Raw genomic sequence first — 6,000 nt, forward strand, 5'->3', positions numbered from 1 at the left:
ACTGGTTCCCAAATTCCCATCTAAATTCCAAAGGAACTTTGCACTTTGGTGAGATGCAGCCTCTTCCTTTTTTCATTTAAGGCTCCAGAGATCGGAATGAGAAAGAGTTCACATATTTCAACTTTACTCCAGCTGGGATCTCAAGTACTTTTAGCCTCCTTTTGGCACGGCTGGATCTCAGAATACAGGTGCTGACTGTACGCTCAGAGAGTGTTTCTCTAACTATGGATTCAAGTTGGGGGAAAGTAAGTCAAGTCTCCCACACTGTATAAAACATGCTTATTTTGAGCTTGAAAAAAGTCTCAAAGATTATCTTCTCATTTCTTTCTAGCAGCATCTCTGGACACTAGAAATGCTACACCTCTGCTAACCTCCTTGAAAAAAGAGGTATTGTGCTGAGATTACAAACAAAACAGAGTAGACGACTCAGAATCCACTCACTTCTTTGGCATGTGAACAAAAAGTAAGTAACTCCCAGATAAGTACATTCTTTGGAACTGAGCCCCAAATGCTTTGTAGATTTCATGGTCAAGGGGAAATAATCAGTATTTTTGAGGAAAGAAGGTCCTATTTCTCTCTACAATGATGAAATGGTGGTATTTCCTGATTTATTATAGGATTCCACATTAAAAAATGAATGTGCATTTTGCTTGATTTGTCCTAGATGCTACTTAAATTTTTCTTCACTAATTCCTAATTAATGGAGGAAAGGGATTCTGACTCAAATAATTACCATCTTTGGTTTCCCTGAAAGAAAAACAAAGCTAAAATTTGTCATCTTTTGTCTTGGGAATATCTTGTCAGCAGTTTATTAAGACACAAAACAACAATTCAGTACGTGGCAACTACAAGTGGGCCTGAAGAATCATTTAAAACTTTTCTATGAAATAAATCTTTACTAATTTTTTTTTTGTAGGAACCGATCACAGCACATGTTGACATTCTTCCTGCAATGTTTTTAATCGTCTACAACTGCCATGCAGTTCCTGATCTTAACAGTAGATGGCTCCACGTGCCTTGTCTTTGAAAGGATTAGTGCTTTCTAGCAGTAACAGTAGGTGCTGGTTTAAAAAATTCAAAGGATAATTAGAGTTCTGGGGGAAAAATTTGAGAAATTGATGTTTGGGATCGTGGAATATTATTGAACTTTGGAAAGTGGCATTGCTCATGATATACAGTTGAAAACATATAAAGCCAGTCTTATTTCCTTATGTCTTGGGAGCCTGTCTATGATGAGAATTAATTGTCATTTTCCCAGAGGAATAAAAGTGATCTTCTGGAAAATCAGAATCATCGTTATCTAATTAAGTGTTGTCAAAAAAGAACTTTCTGGAATATTGGAAATGTTCCTCTTCTGTCCAATACAGCAGCCATTCACCACACGTAGCTATTATCGAACACTTAAATGGGGCTAGGGCAATTTTTGTTTGTTTAATTTAGTTCAACTTAAGTTCATATATCCCCAGGTGGCTATTTACGGAACAGCACTGGCCATTACCTTGAACAGCACAGATATAAGTAGTTGAATCATTTATACATGATAGATCTCAAGCTAAATTATAGAATATCAAATGAGCATCCTTTACTAAAAGGGTTTATGTTTCTAAACCCCGTTCACCTCAGCATACTTAGTGAGGACATTCAGTAAACAAGTAGAATTTTCTATTTACAATTTATTGTGGAACAAGGTTACCGGGATAATTTTATTTTTTTGGCAGCAGGTTCTTGAAAAATTACCCTTATCCCACACCCCCCTCCATTCTTCCCTTTTAGATAAATAGAAGGATACTAGCATTCTATAAAGTGCTTTCCTTTCTTACAAGACTAATTTGTACTTTCCCTGTGTTAAACTCATTTTCATACCAGGGCTTCCTAATAAAATTTGAATCAATTGAATGACTTCCGGATATAAATGTACCTTGACATGAAATAATAAACACACAAACCTAAGAAAAAATGATTGGTCAAAAGACTGGTTTTAAAATGACAAAATAGTAACACTGACTTAAAAAGTCCAAAAAATTTTCCTGACTCAACCTTCTTGAAAATAGCGTTTTTAAATACACTTGTAGGAGAAAAACAAGAGCAAAAAACAGCTTAAGCAGATAATAAATCTCTACATAATTTTCACCAATAAGAAGAAATTTCACTCTCCTCTTCATTTCCACACACCAAGTAGCTGAACATCTAACTGCAGACCATTCTTCAGCCTTCATTGTTCCACAGCTAATAAAGGGTGCAAATGAACGAGGTGATAGTACAGCAAGATAAATCAGTTAACACAGAGCTAAAAGAGACTCATAAATCATCTAGTTCAATACCTTGTCAATTTCACAGATCCTGCAGGTATAGGGAGAGAGTAAGTGACTTGTTAGGGCTCCAGATTGATTAGAACCCTAGGCTCTATTCCCAAGGCAGAAATCTGCCCGCAGCGCTAGGCTACATCTGTCATCCTAGGATAATCAAGGGTTGCACAAATCTAATTTTTATAGATTTAACTGGAAAACCAAAAAGGACAACTAAAGGGGGGGTGACACCCATATTCAACCACTAAAGACAAAAATCCCATCAATCTTAAGCAGTATTTTCAACAGTACAATTTGTCTCTTTAAGACCTTACAAGATGTTATTATTTGTGGCACCAGAATCAAGATTCTAAGTCCCTGCTTCAGGGATTCCAGATTCTTCTCCCAAGTAAGGGAGGATACCCTAATTTTCTCATCTCCTGTCCAAGCAGGTACTCTCTTTGGGGTCATCCAAATGCTCCTCCAAAGTCTAATTCTTCCAGGCCACCTCTGGAGATTGATAAAGTTGATCCCACCACTTCCGGTGCCATATTAGGTAACTTACCAACATAAACAGTCACCTAGTTTTGCCCCTTCAATTTTCTTACTTTTTCCTAGATAGGTGTTATTCAATTGATTTTTTTTTTGGTCTATTGTAGTTTATTGGCCAGTAGTTAGACTGTAAGAATGTAATGTTAGTAATAATATAAGAAATGTGAATGATTATCATAAATAATAAAAATTTTAAATATTTAACAATATATGCCTAAGAATAACAAATTAAAAAAAACAATAAATATAAATAGCTTATGGTGATTTTCTGTTCCAAAAGACAGAATGATCTCAGGAATCAGATTAAATGTCTAATGGAGCATAAAATGGAGCAAGACTGAAAATGCACCAGGGGAGAAATCAATTCGAAGAATTTAACACTCCATTAGACCACTGAAAAGTACTACACTTAGTAGCCAGAAATATTGCCACCTCTAGGAAGACAAAGGATTGACCCACATGTCGTGGAAGAATGCCAACAAGACACTTGCTAATCAGTAGCCGATCTTCTCCACTTCTCCAGAAAACCTGCTTGAAAGGCGTAACAGAGCAGCGCTTGTGAACCCTGACTTCTGTCAAGTGCCCTAGGTCCTCCTTGGCCCTACAACTGCCCCCCCCATAAACTAACCATTAATGATAGGACTTAACAAGCTGCCACACTTTTTAATCTGCTATGAAAATCTCGGCAGCCAAGAATTTTTCTTTCCTTTTAGAAGTCAATTCTACATTTGCTCTAAACCTCACCTGACTAGTTGTTTTCCTTCCAAATCTCCAATCAGGCATATACTCTGGTTAACTGTAACCTCCTTGTTTCTTAGCACAGGCTTATCACCATGGTCCATGTTTTAAACTAAGACACAGCTATCACATGCCAAGCTCTAGCTACTGTTTTCAGGAGGAAAGAAAAATTATTCACCCCATCTGAGTCTGACTGTACCAGACATTATTCAAGAGTGCAAAACCCTGATCCCTGAACTCTTCCCTTTATGCACTCAGTTCAGAGACCCTCCCTCGGCCATTAGAGATCATCCAGGTCTAAATATAGATCTACGCACACCAGCGGTCCCTGGCCATCGTCACATGGTGCTGCTGACGAAGAACTCCTTGGAGACGCCTTCTGCCCAAACATACATACACAAATTTCTGTGCATATTCATCCATACACACTATACCCACCGAATTCGTCGGCGAAGACGGACACATCTACATTCAGAAGAGAAAGTGGCTCCCTAGAGATCCCCTCCTGCGGTTTACTACACTTGTGCCGCCCCCCGCACTGTCAGAGGACCTAGCTACGCTGCTTTCGCCTGAGCTGCGCGGATCAGGTTGGGGTAAGGTGGGAATCAATACTCCAGTGGATCCCAGACAGACACACACACTTACACTCCAGCCCCCCTGTTCCGCCCTGTTCAGCACTGAAGTTGTTTCCACGGTTCCCCTAGAGAGAGGAGCCTCCCCCCGCTAGCAGCCCGGGAGGCTCCCAGGTACCCACAGTTCACGTTATTATCGCCCGGCCAGGTGACCCGAGACAACTCACCTGAGCTCAGGGCAACAGCAAGGCGACACGTTGTGTCCCAAGTTACCAGCTGAACGGAGAAAGGAAAGAATATCACCTCGTCAGTGGCGAGCACGTGACCTCTGTTCCCTTGTCTCTTCCTGAGAGTCAGACCTTAGATTATAAGGCTCCGTCACCAAAAATAAGCAGGACCCCCAACTGCCCACCCCCACGCACACACTCACGAAAACTAGCCAAGAAGTAGAAGGAAACAACCTAGCTGTGCACAGGAAGGGAAGAAAGGTTGAAGAAGGGATGAAAGCGACTAGAACTCAGACAAATCCTCAAAAACTGTACCAAGCTCTCGAGACAGAAGGCCTGGCTGCGGGATCGGGGCGAGAGAAGCAAAGCAAAACCCAAGCCTGTCCCCGCCCGGGCCCCAGTAGCTGGGGCCCGCACCTGCTGGCACCGTGTCCGCTCCCGGGGCGGCCCCAGACGCCCTCGGCGGCCAGGCAGGAGGACTCCCCACTTCCCCCGCTTTTGCGGGACGCTCTGCACCAGCGAGCGCCCGCTGGCCAGAATCTCCCGCCGCCTCCAGGGGCACTGGCAGCCGGGGAGCAGTCAAGAGATCGGACTGCTCCGCGCGCAGCTCCCGGGCCGCCTGCGAGAGCGCAGCGCGCAGCAGGGTGGCGCGTTCCCGCTGCCGGACTCCGGTTTCTCCCGTGAGAACTGCTGACCAGGGAACAACCCACCGGCAGATGGACCCGGGGGTCCTCGGCTTCCCAGCTGTTTTCCGCGTGCCCACCAACGCAACCAAAGGAGAGGAAGCAAAAGAGCGCAAAAAATTCCGCCCAACCAGTCGGTGCCTTGTTTATACTGAAACTACTGCCACCGCCGCCGCCGCCGCGCACACCCACTTCTCTTCGAGTGCCCGCCCCCGCCACCAGCCCCGCCCCCCACCGGCCCCCGCAGACCAATCACGGCGCAGCTCACCGCCCACTCTGCCAACGCCCCCGGCGCCCGCGGCCAGCCCACGCGTCCCCGGGGGCCTGGGACTCCAGTGGCGCGGCTACCGGTTGTCCTCCCACGCTGCGGAGGCCGGCGGAGGCCGGCGGAGCCCGGCGCAGGCGTGTTTAACTACGCTGGTTCGGCTCGCTCGGACTGCGTGCGTTCCCTCCTGAGGGCACCTGCCGGGGGCTGTTGGTGCAGTCATGTGTATGCCTGTGTGTGTTCGTTTACCTGTGTGCTACCTGTAAATACCGGCCCGACCTGTTATACAGTATCTATTAACATAATTATGAGCTAGAGGTTACTGTCCCTCTAATTTTCAGAAGAGAGCTGAGGGAAACCACAAGAACATTCGCTCAGCAAATATTTACAGAAAGCCTGAGTGCTAGGCTTTGTGCCAAACGCTGGGGGCACACTCCAGGCTGGTCCCTGCCATTAGGAAGCCTTACAGTTAAGTGGTGGACAAACATTAAGCAAATGGTCACCCAAACAAAATGTAAAATTCTGGCTGTTACAAGTTCCACAAAGAAAGGAAAACTGCTGTGAAATATGTTTCTGGAGGCAAAGAGGGGAGGTCTGACCTCAGTAAAGGCTGTGCTGTCATGGTAACCGCATGCTCTATCACTGGATACTTGATAACTATTTCAGGAAAAACGGTAA

General features: G+C 44.6%; 1 protein-coding gene across 3 annotated transcripts in view; it reads right to left on the reverse strand.

Moving 5' to 3' along the window:
- RASGEF1B (RasGEF domain family member 1B) overlaps positions 1-5,214 on the reverse strand; it is a 34,381-nt gene extending 29,167 nt beyond the window's left edge. Inside the window, exons 1-2 of one of the 3 annotated variants that reach the window (XM_032633457.1) lie at positions 5,085-5,214; positions 4,375-4,423 (exon numbers count right to left, since the gene is read on the reverse strand). The gene's annotated coding sequence lies outside the window, so the exon portion shown is untranslated. Of the gene's footprint in view, positions 1-4,374; positions 4,507-5,084 lie in introns of all 3 variants that reach the window. The other 2 variants (XM_032633460.1, XM_032633459.1) reach the window with 2 other exon arrangements.
- Between the last annotated feature and the right edge of the window lie 786 nt (positions 5,215-6,000).

This window comes from Phocoena sinus, chromosome 5, assembly GCF_008692025.1.
Source record: "Phocoena sinus isolate mPhoSin1 chromosome 5, mPhoSin1.pri, whole genome shotgun sequence".
NCBI lineage: Eukaryota > Metazoa > Chordata > Mammalia > Artiodactyla > Phocoenidae > Phocoena > Phocoena sinus.